Source organism: Meles meles, chromosome 11, assembly GCF_922984935.1.
Source record: "Meles meles chromosome 11, mMelMel3.1 paternal haplotype, whole genome shotgun sequence".
Classification (NCBI taxonomy): domain Eukaryota; kingdom Metazoa; phylum Chordata; class Mammalia; order Carnivora; family Mustelidae; genus Meles; species Meles meles.
The window spans coordinates 46,615,760-46,638,226 of NC_060076.1; the positions used below are offsets into that span (position 1 = coordinate 46,615,760).

At 36.8% G+C, this 22,467-nt stretch overlaps 1 non-coding gene across 1 annotated transcript; it reads left to right on the forward strand.

The window, feature by feature from the left end:
* The first annotated feature begins 19,887 nt into the window (after positions 1-19,887).
* Positions 19,888-19,990, forward strand: LOC123953645. The gene has a single exon (XR_006820908.1). It is a non-coding gene; the product is annotated as a U6 spliceosomal RNA (small nuclear RNA).
* Positions 19,991-22,467: the final 2,477 nt, after the last annotated feature.

Sequence of the window (22,467 nt, forward strand, 5' to 3'; positions counted from 1 at the left end):
TTCCTATTACTTTGAAAATAATGCCTGCTATGCCAGATTATTCCTAGTTTACATTGCCCTACAATAAGAATATATAAAAGTATCTAAGCCAGAACATATATGAATCCCTTATCTGTTCCCAAGCTACTATTTTCTGATAGATTTTTTTCTTCCTATTCATTCACCAACATAATGTTGCAGACTTCAAGGTTTTTCCTCATCCATATTTCCCTATCTCCTCTAAATATATTCTTACCAAGTAACCAAGATAAAATGTTTTCCCCAATTATAGTGACAATTACTTGCTATAAATTAATACTGATTTAGTGGATATCTCATGCTGATCTAGGCTTTTAATAACTGATTACAAAATGTCACAAACTTTTTTATATTCATTGATTTAGGAAACATTCGTTGAATAATTATGTGCTAAGCAGTATACTAAAAAATGCATGAAAGAAATTTATCTTACAAGACTTTTCCCACATAGGGACAAAATAATAATAATGTTTTATATCACACAATAAAATTCTTAGATTGTTTTATATGGACCCTGAATATTTTTTTGTTAAATTTTCCAAATATACATAAAGTATAAATAGATGAACAGATAGAGATAAATTTGATTATTAGAATTGGGATTTAGGTAGTGGATAGGTAGCTGGACAGATAGTTATTTGAATATTATATCCAAATACATGTTTATTAAAATTTCACATACATATACATAAATTAGATTGCCTGATTTACAGTTTTTTTAAAGATTTTATTTATTTATTTGTCAGAAAGAGAGAGAGAGAGAGAGCGAGCACAGGCAGACAGAGTGGCAGGCAGAGACGGGGAGAGAAGCAGGCTCCCCGCCAAGCATGGAGCCGGATATGGGACTCGATCCCAGGACGCTGGGATCATGACCTGAGCTGAAGGCAGCCGCTTAACCAACTGAGCCACCCAGGTATCCCTGATTTACAGTTTTTAACCATTGAATTAATGTACCTTTTAATAGTTCATGGGGCAAGTCTTCTATCCATTACTTTTTTTGTCAATATTTTCTTAGTGTTTCTTGCGTTTTCTTTCTTCTAGGTGAATTTTAGTATGATTTTGTCAAGGTTCAGGTAATCATATTGAGATTTTGGAGAATTATATCAAGGCCATATATTAATTTGTATAGAACTGGGATCTTTGACCTTATATAGTAACTCATGAGTTTTTAATAATAATGATCAAGAATATTCTGCTGTTGTTCATGCTTAGTGTATTGAAATCTCCAGATCCTACGAAAGATGAACATGGACACCTCATCCATTTAATCATTGCTTAGCCAAAAAACAAAACAAAGAAACATAAAAGAGAGAAAGAAAGAGAGGAAGGAAGGAGAAGAAAGGAGGAGGGAGGGAGGAAAGGAGAGAGGAAGGAAAGAAGGAAGGAAGAAGGGAGGAAGGAAGAAAGACTCACACTATGTCAAAATAAGGCCCAAGTTTAATCTGATATCTCTACATCAAAAGCCATACCAGATACGCAATGATATCAAAGATCCGTACTGTTCACTGGCTGGAGGAAGCCATTATTACACAGACTAACAGAAGCAAGAATCTTCCACTTGGTGTCCTTTTTGTAGAGTGATTACCTATGAGCAATTTACCCCCAACCCCAATAAAGATGGTCTACTTCCTTATTATGAGAATAGAAAATATTTAAACTACTGGATACAATGGTATTCTAACTCTGAGAAATTAAGGAGAAAAACAAATCAAGCCAGTGAGATTCAGCACAGGCAGATAAGAATAAAAAATACTTCTCTACCTTAGTAACCTCATGATTTTGAATCTATAGAAAGTGAGACAGTGTAGCTTATTGGCTTCTGAGCACCTTCACAGCAGAGATTTTTGTCTTTTTTCTAACACAAAATCATACCCAGAAGATGGCCGTATAAAGTCAGAACTTGGGGATTTTTCAAACAGTATAGTCATAATTTTTATTATTTTTATTTTTTTATATTTTATTTATTTGACAGAGAGAAATCACAACTAGGCAGAGAGGCAGGCAGAGAGAGAGGAGGAAGCAGGCTCCCCGCAGAGCAGAGAGCCCGATGTGGGGCTCGATCCCAGGACCCTGAGATCATGACCTGAGCCGAAGGCAGAGGCTTTAACCCAGGCGCCCCCTAATTTTTAGATCCTAAAGAGTATTTTCCAAATATTCAAAGTGAAAATACTTGTCAGCCACAGTATTCTTATCACAGTATCATAATATTACCTTTTGGTCAGCATATGTATTTTACTTAGAATCTTCCTAAGGTCAGGATCCCTATCTGACTTATCTTTTTACCACTGGCATTTAACAGTGACCAATCTTGCATACATTAAGTCAAAGTAGTGAGACCAACGGCATCATACCTGGAACTGAAAGTAATGAGTAAATGTGGGCAGGTGTATATATGCAAACATATATACATTTTTATGGTTTTTTATTGTATCCCAATACGGAGATACATATGACTACTGTGAGTTTATGCTTTGAAATGTGTGAAACTAATTGGTTTGGAATTAACAAAATTACTGACATTTTAAAAGGCCAGTGCTAGAGAAAAGCACATTATTTTTGACTACGTTGTAGGGTAAGCCCTTAACAATTATGTCTGTGCACATACCTACACAGTTGTAGAAGTCAGAACTTTTTTAAAACTAGTTAAGAAGCACTAGTTGACCTTTCCCTATCTTCCTTAGAGTGCACCTTTATTAGCATGCCCTTCAAAAACTGCAAACTGCACAGAGATGTGAAAACAGTGCTTTCCCAAAGAGATACGGAAGGATGTAAATCATGGATGGCTCTAGTGTCTGGCAGAATCACTCACACCTTGCTCTGTGGATAGCACTTCCCTTTTTATCAGGTCTAGAGAGCAAAATTAAAATATATATATATATATATATACATATATATATATTTATATATATAAATTCAAATAACTGAAAATATATATATGTATATATATATATATATATTTATAGTTTACTACCTACAGCTTTAAAAAAATTAAATAAGATGCCACTGTTCAGTGAAATGCAAAAAGGTTACCACTGAAATCACCATACCAGGGGCAACAAAGATGGCAGAAATGACAATATGGCCTGTGAGAAATGCAGGCAAGCCCTCAGTGCAAGATACCATTTGTATATTCTCTGTACATTTTCATTGCTGAACCAAAAGTTTAAGTTCCTAACAGTGTTTGGCTTGAAAAGAAAAGTAGCAGCACCAAAAATAAATCTAAAGGATGCCTATTCCATGATTCAGTATCTGTGAATATTATAACCTGAGTTGCAAATATGTTTTGTCTAACCATGGAAAAGCTCTTCACAAAACAGAAGATGCCAATGAGCATTGGTGCAGACATGCTCATCAACACCGTTGAGAAGCATCATTGTGTTTTCATAATGCTATCAAGTCCTACTATATAATATGGGGAAGCCTCCTTCCATTGTTCATATTGCTTACCATCAAGTGGAAGAGTTGTCATTGCTGATTGAGTCCAGGTACTGAGAGTGAACTGGGCTTGGGAGGAAATGGCAGAGAATAGTGGGAGGAATTTTGAAAAGAAACAATGACCTGTATCTCCAAAAATAAACCACTCTGTGTATCTATTTTAATTACTTTGGGTTCTTTGAGGATGTTGTAGAATGTTCTTATCCTAATCTCCTTAAGAAGCTAGAGTACTCAAAATGTACTTAAGAAACTCATCCTACATCTCAGATATGCTCAAGAAAAATGGTAAGTAAGTTGGGGACAATGTGGTGCTGTGTGAAAGGACACATAGTAAGCACAAGTGTATACAGAAAGAGTCATATCCTCTTCAGGCCATAGGTTCATTTATTTCCCATAAAGGGAAGAGAGGAAGACAACGTAGGATCGAAAAATCACTGAGAAATGTATTAGATAAACTCTTATCTCACACCATATGCAAAAATCCATTCCAGTGGGATTGTCATTATACATATGAAAAAACAATAAAGCTTCTAGAAGATAATGCAAGTGAGTCTCTTCTAGATGATTTGAGATTAAGAAATAGTTCCCAGAGGACAAAGGGCACTAACCAAATAAAAAATTAATAAATCGGACTACACTAAAATTAAGAACTTCTTTTCTTTAAAAGATATGATTAAGAAAGTGAAGAGTAGGGGCACCTGGATGGCTCAGTGGGTTAATAAGCCTCTGCCTTCGGCTCAGGTCACGATCTCAGGGTCCTGGGATAGAGCCCCACATCGGTCTCTCTGCTCAGCGGGGAGCCTGCTTCCCCCTCTCTCTCTGCCTGCCTCCCTGCCCACTTGTGATCTCTCTCTGTGTCAAATAAATAAAAAAATAAAATCTTAAAAAAAAAAAAAGAGTGAAAAGTACAGCCACGGCTAGGAGAAAATATCTGTAACACATATAATTAAAAAGGGGCTCTTTAGGGAATAAATTAAAAAATATAAACCATCAAAAAGAAAAGGCTAAAATTTAATCAAAAAGATGGACAACAGACTATGAAGAAGAATTTTACAAACGAGGATATCCAAATGTCCAGTAAACATAGCAAAAGAGGCTAAATCACTTTAGCAGTTAAAGAAAGGTAAAATAATTCTATAAACTCATCACAATTCAAATAATTGAAAATACTAAGGGTTGGCTACCCTTAGGAGCAACAAGAACCCACATACTACTGACAGAATGGAAAACCACTTAAGATATCTGCTTAGTATCATCTACTCAGGTTAAAAATATCTCGCAAGTGATGTTACACTCAACATGTATACATATTAACAAAAGACGTATGAGCAGGAACATTCGTAGTAACATAATTCATGATTACTGAAAACTGGAACTAACCCAAATGCCCATCAACTGTGAAATAAACTACAATACATTCATACAATGAAACACACTACAGCCATCAAAATGAATAAAACTATTCCCACATGCAATTAGAGCAAAAAATCTCAGAAACATAACTGAGCAAAAGAAACCACGCACAAAAGAATCATTATCTGTAACTTCATTTACACAAAGCTAAAAAAAAAAAAAGAAAAGTAGGCAAAACCGACAAATGGTGTTAGAAGTCAAAATAGTGGTTACTTCTGGGGAAAAGGGAAGGTTTCGTAGTTGGAAGGGGACACGAGTAGAGCTTCTGGGCAGGGGTGTTGGTGGGGGACATGGGGGGGTGTTGGCAGTGTTCTATTTCTTAAATAGGGAAGTAGTTTCACAAGTGTGTTCATTTTGAGATAATTAATTCAGCTGAACACTTATTATTTCTGCACTTTTCTGTGTGTGTTATACTTCAGTTAAGAGGTTTTCTTTTTCTTTTTCCTTTAAGTGGCAAGAGGTAGTCTCTCTTCAGAGAAATAAGAAACACGCCATTAATATTCTCGATTCCTATCAAAGGCCAAGTGCTTTAGCAAAGTAATCTAATCTTTTTTTAAAAATTAAGTGTGCAATTGTCCTTCTAAAATTAAAACTGACCCAATTTTAAAGATGAATAAAGTAAGAGATTGAGTGACTTGCCCAAATTTTAAAGGTCAGTAAATTCCAGGGCTGGAGTACAAAAACTAGGTCCCACTATGCCATGCCCAGTCCCATCTCCCTCATTACATAATTACTGGGAAATTAAAATAATAGTGTTTTGCTTTACACTTTCAACCAACCTCGAGATTGTGTTTAATAGGATAAATATGCTAATCTCCACACTGCTGTCAGGAAATGATGCAAATGAAAGATGTCTATTGGTGGAAATCCCCCTCCTAAAAAGCCTCAGGGCATCTACCAGACCAATACGACCCTTGCAAGGGCATTAATTTGCAAACGTCTCTGGGCTTTGAATAAGGTGACCCTGTGACCTGGCTTCTCCCACATTACAGTGGGTAAGTCATGGGTTTTGAAATTAGCGTTGAGTTTCAGTCCTTGCTCTATCAGCATTCAACTCAGAGTCTTGTTTCCATATCTATAAAGCAGAAATAAGGATTATACCTGCTTCCTAGGGCTGAGATGAACAGTATTCCAAATTCTGACATCGGGTTAGTTAAACGACAAGTAAATAATGTCTTTGGTACTGTGTTGGGGTTCTGCTGTCTTTCTAACTCCAGGTAACTATTGCCTCAGACACATAAAGACCAGTGACATGAGCTAGCCTGGCATAAGAGCTAAGGGACTCAGAGGCACTCCTTCCTCTGCAAGGTAACACATCGATCCAACCACACCCTCTCTGTGGCAGTGATGAAACCAGGACATGGAGAGAGCCGGACCTCAGTAAGGGTAGAAGTTGAAAATCCACGTAAAGGGGGAAGCATCCATATAGTGATAGGAACTAGGTAGGCAGAGGCCATGAAGGAGAGAAGTGAGCAGAGCAAACTTCTTTAGCAGCACAGTAGAAAGAAATTGAAAATGAGATGATTTAGGTCATAGACATGGCAGGACACAAAAGCAGGAGCACTGTCTCGGGAGGAAGAGTTTTCAGACTCACCATTATGAGAGCTGTTGTGCACAGAGTACAATATTCTGAGAGACAGGTTATGTATCCGCCTCCTTGGAAGGTATCCCCTGTAGCCGCTGACAGCATTCTCGGTCCTCTGCCTGTTAACGTGAGTAAGCTGAGCACATCTCTGCACCCAAAAGCTCTGCAACATCTGAAAGGTCAATTAGGAGAGAGTGTTAGAGCATCCACTCAAAGCCAAAGAAACCGCAGTGAAATTAAGTAGAAAGATAAAGACCAAGTTTATACAAGAAAGCATTACACTTCAACCTAGTGGATGTTATTTGTAATCTTCTTAAACTTGTCCATCAGAGACTGTTGAGTGAAAAATTATTTCTAATGTAAAGAGTAATGCATGGGATCATCTTAGCTGTCCATACAGAGTCAACTTCTGGAAATGGTCCACTCAGCCAAAAACAAAAAATTGCCAGTAGGTTCCCAAATGGAAAACACAACCCCAGACAGAAATAGTCCTCCTGGTCTACTCAAAGATAAGCCAATCTGAAAAGTGAGAGTAAATACCCCACATGCCAAGAGATTTAGAATTAGACCAAGAATCTGACTTCAAGTACAAAGAACTACCACATCATTTATGTTTGTTTATGGATATTGTGTTTATACATAATGAAAACACCAAAAAATCTAAAATGGTTGCGAACAGATAATTGTAATGCCTGACTTCCTTTGGCTTTCATCCTCCACCAAGTCAGAGCTGCGCATCCAGAGAAAGTGGATCAGCAAGGTCACTAGAATAACTGGAAGCTAATGGATCGTGACCTTTCTTTCAAAGTGAATAATATAAATTATTTTCTAGATATTTTCTTAGAAGCATTTTACCATTACAGATGTTATTTGACTACTGATAATTTGAGAGTCGCATGAAAACAATATCTGCTACAATTCAGAAAAAAAAGTAGCACTAGTTTGTGAACACAGGCGATGCTCGTTTTGCTGTGTTGAGAAAAATGTAGCAGTGCCTGTAACAAGTAAACAGTGGCCAGCTTTGTTCTGCTGGATTTAGATTAACCTTTACAAGCAATGCAGAATTAGGTTATGAAAATAAATTGAAAATGGCATCTCCTTAGACTCACTTTGTACTCTGCATTTTCTTAAGCTTTTATGTGACTGTCAAATATTAGTTCAGGGCCCCATTTGTATTTGTGGCTTTTTTTTTTTTTTTTTTTTTTTTTTTTTTTTTTTTTTTTTTTTTTCTGAAAAGATAAGCACCAGTCTTCAGAGAAAGCTTCTGACTATTGGATACAGAAAACAACTCTTTCCTGAATGGCTAATGTTTCAAATATGAGCACAGATACCAGATGGCAAAAGGGGAAAAAAGAATTTCAAGTTGTTTCATTGTTCAGTGATAAAGATTTTTCCATCTGCTGGTTCAATACTAACTTGGTTTACATTCACTTAGAGCCAACACAATTAAGACTCTATTTGAAGTGAAATGTCTCAGAAAAATAAAACTAGAAACCTGAGAAATACTTCTACAGGTCACACCCATCCGTCAAATAGCTAAGCTTTCATATGAGTGCAAATGTGAGTGCATGACAAAACAAAGATATCAAATACATTTTGAAAAATTCTAAAGTCACATGCATTTAAACAATTCTAATGAAGACTATATGTGATTGAAATGTAAGTGGACATCTGCTAGAATTTAGAGTCTTGGTGAAATAAAATGTAATAATATACTGGGCTATTCGTCACAAAGGATGAAATGGGAGACTACTGATGAGTGAACAATATGACAGCAGTTAATAAGGAAACAAGTTGGAATAGTTAATTCACTGAGACCAAAAAGCAGGTAAAGAGGAGAAATAGCATAGCAATCCTTGGCAGCAGCGTCTTAAAAGATAGCAGAAGTCTTAAGAACTAAAATAGGGTAAAAAAAAAAAAAAACAGAGGAGTGCTTAGAAACAACTACTATTCATGAGAACAAGCCTCAAGTAAAAATCATGAACAATAAGACAGTTATAGGTTCCCTCCTAGCAAGCGGGTCCTTTCTTCCATAATCCCCAGATAGAAAGAAGTCTTACTCAAAACAATATTCATAGTTTTAAGAAGTAGTTTTCTAGGGTAACCTTCCTTTTTATTCAGAAAACACTGTTAAACTGGGCATCTCTTTGATGCATAAAAGCTCCCAAGGATGAGGGCTATGACTCAGCTCTGTATCCCTACTGCCTAGCACTTAGCATAGGATAGATATTCATTTGATAATCTTAACAGAATTGACCAAGAAGCCCACCTTCTCAGCTGACGTTGCTCTGTTATTGTACATTCCCCTCAGAGTAGGCTGATGGAGATTAAAAAAAAAAAAAAAAAGTTCCTTTATCCCTTTTAAAACATCTGAATTCTGGGCATGATTATATCATTATTAACCCATTAATACAAGCATATAATTTATAAATAAATTAGCATATTTGATGTAAAGAACTGAGGGCACAATCAAAAAAGTTTGGAGACTACTAGTAGAATAGTGAATTCTTACCATCAAATAAGAATGAAAGAAATATTTACAGAATTTAATATATATTTTTGATATCTATGTTTTTAAATTACTACCTCAATTATTTTCCAAATATTAAACTATAATTTTGTGTTAAATAACCTGGTTTGAAGTACAACTTAGAGACAAAGTACTCAATCAATAAATAATTTGGGCCAAATACATGTTTGCTGAATGAATGAATAAATGAATAAACATTGTGTAAAACTGGAAAATGTTGTGATAAACTGAGCTACCAGTCCCTTGGTATTTTCCAAGTGTCTTCTATTAGTTCTTGAAGAGCTCCTTGGAAAAAGAGATCCAAGTTCAATTAGTAATTTTGCAAATGCTGCATACTACAGCACACTCTTTCGGATTCACAGCATAGATGAGCACACTGAAGGTTCTGGGAAATCCTGCCATATAGAAACCTCTAACCTCTTTAACTTAGTTTACTGCAGCATTTCCTCTGTCCATAGTTTAACTACAACATTTCTCCCTCTTCCCCAATATCTATCAACTACCCACAGGGAACAGTGTTCCTCAGAATACATAGGGTAAAACCCTATTTTAATGGAATTCAACCTGAAAACTGGGGGCTGGATTAAATAGTCATTCTTTTTGGTTGTATATCAAGCTAAAGGACAACTCAAGCCATTGTACATGTAAGTCTTTATTAGGCAATCTCATTACAAATGACATGGATTGTGGATATAAACTTCATTAAACTTCCTGCTGATATCTGTAAGGATGAACTTCACAAGCGTGTTATTTAGACAAATATGCTGTTATCTAAGATATTTGAGAATTTAAGGATACAGAGTCCACTTGTTTTTTTGTTTTTAAAGATTTTATTTATTTATTTGATAGACAGAGATTGTAACTAGTCAGAGAGGCAGGCAGGGAGAGAGAGGAGAAAGCAGGCTCCCTGCTGAGCAGAGAGCCTGATGTGGGGCTCGATCCCAGGACACTGGGATCATGACCTGAGCTGAAGGCAGAGGCTTTAACCCACTGAGCCACCCAGGCACCCCAGAGTCCACTTGTTTTGAAAAGTTAATCGTTTTTATAAAAGGGGAGAGAGAGAGAGAGGAAGGGACCTAATTAAAGCATTTACTATGCATCAGGCTTTGTGCTAGAAAATGTTGCTCTTCTTTTTTGAAAATGTAGCTTTTTTTAATGTTTACATTTCCTAACAAATGTATTGGCAGGATATTGTTTCCCCCCTTACCAATGAGGAAGCTGAGAGTCAGAGAGGACTAGTAATTGACAGAGCCCAAGCTGAATACGCAGGTTATCATCCAAACAAGGACACCTTTAAGAATGCTGCATAATTATTCTGGGATGATTTTTTTAGTCAACTTGCTCACTTCTAACACCTCTTTTACAAAGACATGGTTTTGAACCCAGATCTTCCCAACCAATCTTCTTTCCATTACATCTTGTTGCTTGAGAAAAGAAGGTAGTTCAAGGGGCGCCTGGATGGCTCAGTGGGTTAAAGCCTCTGCCTTCAGCTCTGGTCATGATCCCAGGATCCTGGGATCAAGCCCCGCATCAGGCTCTCTGCTCAGCAGTGAGCCTGCTTCACCTTCTCTCTCTGCCTACTTGTGATCTCTGTCTGTCAAATAAATAAATAAAAACTTTAAAAAAAAAAAGGTAGTTTAAGTTATGAAGGGAATTCTTTTACAATTTTTACAATGTATACATACATCAAATCATGTTTATACTTTAAATATCTTATAATTTTATCTGTTAATTATAACTCCATAAACCTGAAAAAAATTGTAGCTGGAAGACAACTAGAGAAATCACCCATCAAGCACAAGGAAAAATTTACAGGATTGCCTTAAAAATATTTTAGCTGCATAGGGGTTGCTGGCTGGCTCAGTTGGTAGAGCATGTGACTCTTGATCTCAGGGCAGTGGGTTTGAGCCCCATGTTGGGTGTGTAGTCTATTTTTAAAAAAATTATATATATATATATATATATATATAAGAATATTTTAATCACACAAATAGAAAAGGAGTACAGATGGTCAAAACATTAAAAATAATTCTATCTTCCACTAATGCAGAGTTGCCTTCAAAAACTCCTAACATGATGTTAGGCGTATCCTAATAGCAATATAACACAGAATGGCTGAGAATAATCCTTTATGCTGGCTTAAGAGTCTCTTTAAAACACTACGTTGTCTTTTTATTTTACCACACATAAGGAAGCTGTCAAGAAATTGGAAAAGATCCAAAAATCAACACCTAAAATGGCTTTAAGAGTTGTTACACAGAAGTCATGAGATGTTTTTTAAAAAACGTAAATGAGATAGAGCTATTTAGTCTAGAGTGGAAAGTCCAAGAGATAACTTTAAAATTGCCTTCAAGTGAATTAAAAGCTTCTGAAAAGTCTTCATCTCCAAAAGGAAAAAGCAAGAGGGATGGGATTTAATGTCAACCCGTGAGATTTAGCTTGTGGAACTGTGTCGGGGTGGTCTACTATGAATTTCCACAAGATGCAAAGGAGCCTGAGAGTGTTTGACATGAAAGAAGCAGGCACCAGCAACGCCTTATTCTACCACTGCTTTTCTTAAAAGTAGAGAGAAAAAATGATCACCTGATGTCACACATCCTGTGATTCCTTGCTGTGATTTTCCTGATGGTAACGTTTATGCCTGATGTAAATCATCCTTCAACATTTGCACGAACTACAGTGTAATTCAAACTCCTTATGATATCCTAAAAATGTTGACTCATACCTCTGCCTTCTCTTGGGTCAGAAAAACTTGCCACTCCCTGAACACTTTTCTGTGCTTCTCTCACACTACCCAGAAAGCCACAATGAGCACTCCAAAACCACAATGTTCTAACACAGCTCCTTCGCTTATACACGTTATTTCCTCTCAACAGGATATGCTTCCTTTCTACGAACCATCCCATCCTCCCACCCTGCCAATCCCTCAATCCAACCTATAAATCACTCTCCTTCTTGAAGATAAAACTCAAATGCCTTTTCTCTGCTGCTTTAATAGGTGATAAAATCCCTCTTGTCTGCATCCAGTCCCAACAGACAAATTCAGTTTCTTCTTTCCATGCTTTCAAAGTACATTTTCCCCACATTTATTATGGCACATATCACACTATTCTTAAAAGTTCATTTGCCAGGCACCCTGAGCAGACGGTGCTCTCTCTTGTGGCAGCAGGGTGGGAAAGGAAGGGAACAAGACATAGTTTGGCCTAGTTCTTTTTGCTTCTCAGCTACTAGCAGATAGTAGTTGCCAAAATTTTTTTGTTAAATCAATGAAGCCATTAATTACCTGTTACATGCAAAGAAATATTCAACATTCAAATTGTTGCTGTGGAAACCATATCTGGGGACTTCTATTGGTCTTTAAATTCAATCGATTTAGACTTGTTTTCCAAGTTTCTTCTGAAAGCATTTTTACCTTCAAACGATAGAATCAATAATGTATGTTTAAACGCTCTGGAGCAAACATGTGTGTCTGATCTACTCTGTCAAAACCACCAAAATATCCAGGACTCCAGGGGTAAAAGTAGTGAAGAGCAGATCTGTATAAAAAGGTGGTTAGAAAGTATAAATTTTCTCATCAAATCTGTTCCAGAAAAAGCTTCTGGGAGACACACAGGCATCCAGATCCCAATTCAGCTTCACTTGTATATGAATAAGGACAGCAGGGTTTTCCATGAGGAGAAATAGTGCATAAGAATATTTTATTATTAATACAGACATAAAGCAATATCAGACATCTTAAATACAACTAGTCTCTTGTTGCCATTTGTAAGATGTTTGCTCTTTGAAGTAAAGTTAATTTATTTCTCTACATTTGCAAGATTTGCTAAAGACATTTACATTCTGAAGAAAATGAATAAATATGTCAAGTGCAAGGATGCATATTTTAAATGTAGTGTTTACCTCCACAAAACAATATACTTTCAAAATATTTTGTCTTAATTTAAACATTTTTACTTCTAATTGGGTCCATTTTAGATTAAATTATCCTTAATTGGACATCCCAAAAAAAAGGGGAAAATTACATATTTATTAATTTTAATGCTTTGACTTCTTCTGACTCAATGTAAGTTGTCTTTTTTTAAAACCTAAAAAGTAATAGCTTAAGGTAATCAAATTTTGTCCTATACAGCTAAACTGACTTCATTTTCTTTTTTTTTTTTTTTCCTTCCAAGTTTTTACTTAAATTCTAGTTAGCTAACATACAGTGTAATATTACTTCCAGGTATAGAATTTAGTCAGCACTTACATACAACACCCAGAGCTCATCACACTGATTTTATTTTCTAATAATTCAAGAAACTCAAACTCAGTTCTCTAATATTAGTGCCTCAAAATCTCTAACCTTTCCCTTTTTGTGGCCACCTTCAATATTCAAACTGGCCCAAATTCCTCCTGTAATTTTTTAAAGATTTATTTATGTATTTGAGAGAGAGAGAGAGAGAGAGAGAGCCTGGAGTGGGAGGGGAGACAAAGGGAGAGAGAGTGTCTCAAGCAGGCTCTGAGGTGAGTTGGGAGTCTGGAGGCCTGGGCCTGGAGTCCAGAGTCCGATGCAGGGCTCAATCTCACAACCTTGAGCCAAAACCAAAGTCAGAGGCTTAACTGACTATACCACCCAGGCACCCCAAATTCCTCCTGTATTTAAACAATTTTTAAAAAATAATAATTGACTATGCACTAGTACCTTGTACTTTGAGGGTTAGAATCTCCAGATCTCTTAGGTCAGACTGTCCATGTTTCTACCCGTCCATACAAGACTGAAACCAAAGGTAAGTCTTCCTTGTATCCTGGAGAGATAATTTCTTTTTTTGAGTGGCAAGACAGCACAAGGAGAGACCACTAGGGTAGCAAGAAGTACATAGATATCCTGGTCTGCATTCAGTAAGATACACAGATTTATCCTTAGCAAGGACAGCTGAATTAATGCAGTAACATGAGTGAGACTGGCCCAAGTGAAAATAAACTTGGGGCATTTGTTAAGTCAGAGAAAGACAATTAACATATGACCTCTCTGATATGAGGAATTTGAGAGGCGGGGGCTTGTGGGGGGGGGGGGTAGGGAACGAAAAAATGAAACAAGATGGGATCGGGAGGGAGACAAGCCATAAGAGACTCTTAATGTCACAAAACAAATTGAAGGTTGCTGGGGGGTGGGATGTGTAGGGAGAGGGTGGTTGGGTTATGGACATTGGGGAGGGTATGCGCTATGCTGAGTGCTGTGAAATGTGTAACCCTGATGATTCACAGACCTGTAACCCCTGGGGCAAATAATACATTATATGTTAATAAAAATAATTTTTAAAAATCACAAGTAAGAGTTTCATTGTGCAGAAACCCCATCCGTTTCCAGTGCAAATATAATTTCATTCCTCTTAAGCAGTTTGTGCATTAGCTGTTAAATGAGTTACTATGTTATCTCTCACCAAAAAAAGAAAGGAAGAAAGAAGAAAAGAAAAAAACCTGGGACATTTATTTCTAGGGGTCTATCTGTATGAAAGGTTCCTACTATTCACATACCTCCAAAATGGGATTTTCTCTACTTATTGCTACGTCTCCAAGTTTGGTGAACAGCTTACAACTTACCCAGAAAAACTGTTTCTGGACATGTTTTGGACAAACTCAAGATCCAACTCAAGTGACCCTTTAGCTGGAGGTGAGTCTAGGCCAGATTTATTCTGTCCTTCGTAAAGTGTTACTCACCTTTGAGTGCTGCCTTATTGGAACTATATTAGATAACTGTTTTACTATAGAATAATCTGCATCCCGTAGCTTGTACTTGGTGATTTTATTCTGCTGTATTCTCTAGTCCTATTTCCTTCTACCTAAATGGAAACTCCATGTCGGTATGTATGATGCCTTATACGTCTCGTGTATCCCTTCTCTGTGCCACACATTTCTGGGCTGAAGATACAGCAGGTGTGTAATCACTGATCTATCATTAAAATACTAAGTTTTATGTCATCAAGATCCGCTATACTGTACATATCACTCACTTAAGGTTACTGGGCTTACTAATACCAGGTCCCAGGGATTCCACAGTCATACTGAGGTAAATACAATTCGGTACAGACAAGTCAAGGAAAAACTAAAAGAATAGGCATGTTACTGCAGGCAGATCCCAGAATGATATAGCAAACGTGCAAAAATCCTCAGCAATGCTAGGAAGAAACACATATTTCATACAAGGAAACAAGATTCATGAAAACGTGATACACTATAGTGTGTAAATTGGTATTTAAGCATTAAGTTGTAGTCAGTGTCTGGCATAAACTCCCACCTATTAAACTCATTAAATAGGACCCCAAGTAAATAGGCATAATCCTTAGAAAGTAACTATAAGAGATGCAGTTTAAGTATCTGTGCCCATGCTCTGCTTTAGAATTTTTTAAAGATTTTATTTATTTTGGAGAGAGAGAGAGAGCATGAGTGGGAGGAGGGGCAGAGGGAGAGAGAAAATCCCAAGGAGACTCCACAGAGTGTGGACCCCAACACAGGGCTTGATCCCAGGACCCTGAGATCATGACCTAAGCTGAAACTGAGAATTGGTTGCTGAACCGACTGAGCTACCCGGGTGTCCCTCAGCTTTAAAATCTGACTCCAATTTTCAGCTAAGGCTTATGAATCTATTCAGCTAAGACTTATGAGTCAGAATTTTACTCTGAAATGTCAGTAGATGAGTTTCTCCTGCATTCTTTCTCTTTTCATTTTTTATTTTATTTTATTGTGGTAAAAACTCTCAACATGAAGATCTACTCCCATAACAATCCCCTGGACTATCAGTACAATGTTGTATAGCAGATCTCTAGAGTTTATGTATCTTCCTTAAATAAAACTTTATGCCTTTAGATTGGTAATTCCTTATTTCTCCCTTCTCCCATACCCTGACAACCAACATTCAATTCTTTGTTTCTACGAATTTTACTATCTTAGATCCTCATATAAGTGAAATCATAAAGTGTGTCTTTCTATGACTAGCTTATTCCATCCATACTGTCACTTATTACAGAATTTTTTTTTCTTTTTTAAGGGTGAATAATACTCCATTGTATGTAGACACTACATTTTCTTTATCAGTTCATTTGCTGAAGGACATTTAAGTTGTTTCCACATCGTGGCTATTGTGAATAGTGCTGCAGTGAACGTGGGAGTACTAATATTGCTTCAAGATCCTGATTCCAAGTCTTTTGGATAAATACACGGGAGTGGGATAGCTGGATAATACTGTAGTTCTATTTTAAATTTTTGAGGAAACTCCACGCTGTTTTGCATAGTGGCTGTACCAATTTACATTCCCACCAACAGTGCACAAGTGTTCCAACTTCTCCTCATGCTTGTCAATACTTGTTGTCTTTTTGTTTTTATAATAACCATCCTGACAGGTCTGAGGAGATACTCATTGTAGCTTTAATTTGCATTTCCCTGATGGTTAATGATGCTGAGAATTTTTCATGTAATGTTGATCATTTGTACATATTCTTGGGGGAAATGTCTATTCAAATCTCTCGACTATATTTTTAATTGAGTCACGGTTTTTGTTTGGGGGTCTATTTTATTTGCTACTGAGTGATAGAAATTCCTTATACATTTTGGATACCAACGCCTTATCAGACTTATGGTTTGCAAATATTTTCTCCCACTTCATAGGCTGGCTATTCACTCTGTTAATTGCTTCTTTTGTTGTATGGAAGTTTTGGGGTTTTTTTTTTTCAAGTTTTTTTTTTTCAAGATTTTATTTATTTGACAGATGGAGATCACAAGTAAGCAGAGAGGCAGGCAGAGAGAGAGGGGGAAGCAGGCTCCCTGCCGAGCAGAGAGCCTGATGTGGGGCTCAATCCCAGGACCCTGGGATCAACACCTGAGCCGAAGGCCTTTTTTTTTTTAATTTTGACTTAGTCCCACTTGTTTATTTTTGGTTTTGTTGCCTGTATCTTTTGGTGTCATTTCCAAGAAATTGTTAGGAAGTTTTCCAGTATGTTTTCTTGTAGGAGTTTTACAGTTTCTCATCTTACATATCTGCACTTTTCCTTTAATGATGACTCTCCCATTTAAACCACAAAACTAGAGTCCCCACTGTCCATGGAGGGTATGTCATAAAGGAACGTAAGAGAAGAGAGATCAAGGATGGCAAATTCTAGATCTTTACACCTACCAGGTATCACATAGAAAATTCAAGGATGAATTCCCATGGATTCAAATTGTGGAGAAAATTATCTTGCTGACCCACATTAAATAAAAGCCCCATAAAAATCACTGGAGTTTGAGAGGATAGGGATGTCACAGTTCCATAGAAATGGTAAGTAGGAATGGGGAAGGCTTAGAAATAAGAGTAGTATGAGGACATACTCTTGTGAGATTTATGTAGATCTTGCCCCATGTCCCCACCCCAAGGTGAGCTCTGAAGCATAAGAGAATTAAAGCACCCACCCCGCAGGGGTTTTGAGATTCATGAATAGAGAGTACTTAAGCCTAGTTTTCTATTTGGTTGCCCTGGAAGCTGGCCAAATATTACAGACAGTGTCCATGACACTCTGGCCTTGAAGTTGTACAGAGGAGCCATATGAAGTGCTCTGCAGATGGCCAGCTTGACAGGACATGGAAGCAGCCAAACACTTTCCCAAGGTACCCAGAGTCAAGTGGATATAGTTCTCAATGAAACTGGAACCAATAAGCTAAGAAGGCACCACAGAAATAGCAAGAGATTAGATGCTACATTAATTCCCTAGAGCTAATATAACAAAGTTCTACAAGCTAGTGGCTTAAGACAACAGAATTTTATTGTTTCAAATTTCTGGAGACTTGAAATCCAAGATCAAGGTGTCACAGGGCTATCAAAGACTCTAGGAGAGAACCTGTTCCATGCCTTTCTCTCAGTTTTGGTAATGTCAGCAATCTTTGGCATTCCTTGTCTTACAGTTGCATAACTTCAGTCTGCATTGACCCAGCCTTCTCCTCCCCTGTCTACACATTGTGTGCCTATAAGAAGACACCAGTCATGTTGAACCGGGGTCCACCCTACTTCCACATGACCCATCCTAACTAACTACAGCTGCACCTTATTTCTAAGTAAGGTCACACTCTGGGGTACTAGAGGTTAGAACTTCAACATATCTTTTTTGGAAAACATCCTTTAACACATAACACATGCTCCAGAAGAAAAGGTGTGAAAAGGTATGGCCATGTCCAAGGACCGGAGAGGATTGTAGTGTCTTCCACATACTCACATAGAAGAAAAATGACCCTGAATCAGATCTCTTTCTCAACTCCCATGCTCCAAAGCCCCCAGAACTTAGATCAATCTTGGAAAAAGAGAGAAGTTAGAGAGGAAAATACTGAATTAAATGAGTTTAAAACAGAGATGCCTGGGTTTATCATAAATTGATTAAGACTTTTATTGTTGCAATCAGGCTATACGAGGACTCCAAAGATGAAACTAAATGGAGGTAATAAAAAATATATGTCATATTTCTGGTACACCTGAAAATAAACATCATAACAGCTATAAATCTGTCTACTCTGTAAAAATCCTTGATGGAAGAGAGCTGTTAGTCTTCTTTACTGAACTTTATAAAGGTCACAAAGGGATTAATTAAGAGTAGCTAATGTAATAAAAACTACATACAAACAATTTACTTAAACAAACTACAAATAACAAGGTAGTTCTTATATTATTTTTTAATTTCACTTCATTAAAGAATTTATGGCCTTCAGTGCCTAGATGACTGAGAAAACTTCTCTGCTCCTTTGCTGTCATTGTTCAGTTTATGCTTCATCAGTTTTCTCAGTTTTCTCCCTAAAAGATCACTTTCCTTTTTTTAAGATTTTATTTTTTGATTTATTTAGAGAGACAGCATACAAGTGAGGGGAGGGACAACAGTAGACGGAGAGAATGGTCAGCATACTCCCACCTAAGAGCAAGCCCATCGTGGGGCTCCACCAAAGGACCTGAGATCATGAACTGAGCCAAAGTCAATAGTCAGACACTTAACAGACTGAACCACCAAGGTGGCCCCCAAAGTTCACTTTCAACAATAATATACACCATCAAGAATCTATTTTAAAATTGTATACTTTTATTTTTTATTAAAGAGAAGTATTCTTAGTAAACTTTCGACGCAAATATTTGTCTTCCAATATGCTCTTAAAAATCCTTGCCACAAGCTCCTATGAATGCACTGGCAGCACAAATCTCTGTTCAGTACACACTAATCTATCCTTCCAGCTGACCAGCCCATAGTATAAGACTTTACCTACCAGTGCTCTTCATTTGAATGTCATCTCTGCCACTTACTAGCTCTGTGACTTTAAACACCATTTTTAGCCTTTCTCTGCCTCTGTTTCCCTACCCATAAAATTGTGTCTAGCCCATAAGGTTGTTGTGTGAATTAACTGGATCTGTTAATACGTACAAAATACTTTGTCAGAGTCAATTTAGATAGTAAGCACTCAGTGCTTAATGTTATTTAACATATAAAGAGTTCTTTCAAGTCAATAAGAAAAAGGCAATTTAAAATGGGTCAAAGATTAGAGTAGGCAAACCACAAAAGAGGAAATGCAAATATCGGTAAACAATGAAAATATAGGACCTCAACTGGTAAACAGGGAAATGCAAATTTAAAGAAGATACTATTTGCCTATTGGATGAGAATGTTAAGAGTTTGATAACAATCAAAGTTAATGAATTATTGGTGGAAGTGTGCATTTTGATAATATTTCAGAAATTAAAAGAGTAATATTACTTTTTGTCATATGCATACTGCTTGAAAAAGTATTTTAATTTCTGGGATTCTAACCAACAGGGGGAAAAAAATAAGAAAAAGAAAAATCAGCAGTGTCTAATACTCTCAGAGTCTTACCCAAAATACTTTCAAAGTCTTACCCAAAAATACATCTAAAAGGTTGCTAATACTGCTTGCTTCAGCAGCACATACACTAAAATTGGAACAATACAGAGAAGATTAGCATGGGCCCTGCGCAACGATGACATGCAAATTTGAGAAGTGTTCCATATTTAAATAAGTAAATAAATAGGGGTGCCTGGGTGGCTCAGTCAGTTAAGCATCTGCCTTCTGCTCAGGTCATGATCTCAGGGTCCTAGGATCAAGCCCCTCCTGTCTTTCCCTTCTGCCCCCACCCCATGCTCTGTCTCCCTCTCTCAAACAAATAAAATCTTTAAAAAAAGAAAAAAGCTAAATAAATAAATAAAAGGTTGCTAATAACATCTTCCATAAACAACTAGAATGTCCATATATAGGAAAACGGTTGTTCAAATAATGATATACTAATACTGTGAAACACTAATCAGCAATTTAAAAAACAACATAGGGGCACCTGAGTGGCTCAGTGGGTTAAGCGACCAACTCTTGATTTCAGCTCGGGTCATGATCTCAGGGTCCATGGATCAAGTCCCATGTCAGGCTCCATGCTCAGCAGGTAGTCTGTTTCTCTCCCTCTCCTTCTTCTGTTCCCCCTCCTGTTTACTCTCTCTCTCTCAAATAAATACATCTCAAAAAAAAAAAAAAAAAAAGATTTAGTAAAAAAAAAGAACAATGTAGATCATTATGCACTAACTTAGGAAATGGGCTCACAACATATGATTAAGCAAAAATAGCAGATCCCTGTTAGGGCTCCACGTTTCTTTATCTCCAGTGGCTATTTGTACATATTTTTGTTTGTATTAAAGGAAAGAGCAGTTTACAGTGGTTACATTACAGAATGAGATTAGGAAGATAAAGGGAGGGACTATCAATTTCACTTTCAACTACATACTGTTTGGGTGGGTACAGTAAGCAGGTATTATGATCACACTTCAGGCAACTAAAAAAATTATGAAGAATGGAGGAAAAAAGAGAAAAATGAATATATAATAAAAAGTCAAAAATCAATGACTGAATAGATACATTTCTCAGGACACACACAAAACCTGTTCATTAGTTACATATGAAAATGTTTCCAAAATATGTCTAATAATGGGAAGTAATTCTTATACACAAATTATAGAGTTCTTTAAAAAGTTTAGTGCTGAGTTAAATCCCTTTATGCTCACTACATCTATCAGCAAAGGGCTACATATCACCATGGTACAACGGAAATGGGGAACGTTTGCTGCCAAAAGTTGGAAATGTAGTCAGGTTTTCTCTCCCTAAGAGGAAAAAGAAAAATTTAATTTTCTGAACATTTATAAGAGGCCTTGGGGTAAATTCTAAAATGTAGCCTAGAGTAGAGGAAGAAACATATCATAGTGGATGGAGGCACAGTGCACAGCAGTCTCTCTCTGCAGGATGAGAGGTATGGGAAAAGGATGTCTCAAGAATAAAAGAGCTAGGATCTGATCAGAATCTAAGAAGCAGAAATCAGAAGCTATCCAAAAGCATCGTCAATATTTCTTTTCTCACTACTTCTAAGAAGTAAAGTTTTTCACATTTTAATACCTCTAAAATTGGAATGAGTCTAACATTCAGGAGCCTCTTGCAGTCACTGCCGGGCAGGTGATCATTGTGACGCGGTTGTCATGCCTTGATTCTATATATTCACATTGCCACCATTTCCACAGAGTTTTAAGTATTTTTGGTGTTGAGATTAATTGCCATTTAAAAATATCTTCTATAGGATTACACTATGATTTGCATTGAAGGAGAAATCACTACATATGCAGAAATATACAGAAATAAAGCAGTGGGAAATCAATTTGATTTAGTGAAGCAAATATTCATCATATCAGGAATGACTAGAGCCCCTTATTTTCCTAAGAAACAATAACCATGTGTTTTACAGAACCTAAGAAAAGAAAATACCAGAAGCAAGTGAAGCTGTATTAGGTTTTGTTATTAAGATGCATACAAAAGGGATTAGCTATCACATGCCAAGCAGAGGAACTGAAAATAAAAGAAATTGCTAAATCCCTTGTCATTAATAAAAGGCAGTAAGTGGCTGATGTGACTGATGCATGCATCACACAGGACTACCTTTAAGACATTTTGTCACAGTTTAGTCAAAACGATTTTTTTCCCTTAGGAGACTTAGTCTAATAGGGCGTTTTTTGATCAATGACTTCATAGATTTAATGAAATAAGGATAAACTATCTTTTTCAATTGAAGATTATAAAGAAAACCTATTGACTTCCTGATAGGGAGGAAGGAAGGAAGGAAGCCAGCCAAAAACAATAGTCTAGGCTGGTAGAAATAAAGAGCGGCAGCTCATAACTAAAGGAAAAGAGAGGCAGGCATACGGGCATTGGAGTCTCTCGAGTTTATTAAATAAAAGGGGGGGGTGGTTTAAGAAGCACTGATTTAGGATAACCTGCATTCTATTTGTAGCTCTTCTCTTTATGTTTTACATGTTCCTGGGAAAGTCACTGAATCTTTCTCAGCCTGTTTCTTCCTCTTACAAAATGGGTACCGTTGACACTTGAACAATACAAGCTTGAACTGCACTGGACCACTTACACAAGGGTATTTTTTCTTTTCTTTTTTTAAGTTTTTTTTTTATTAT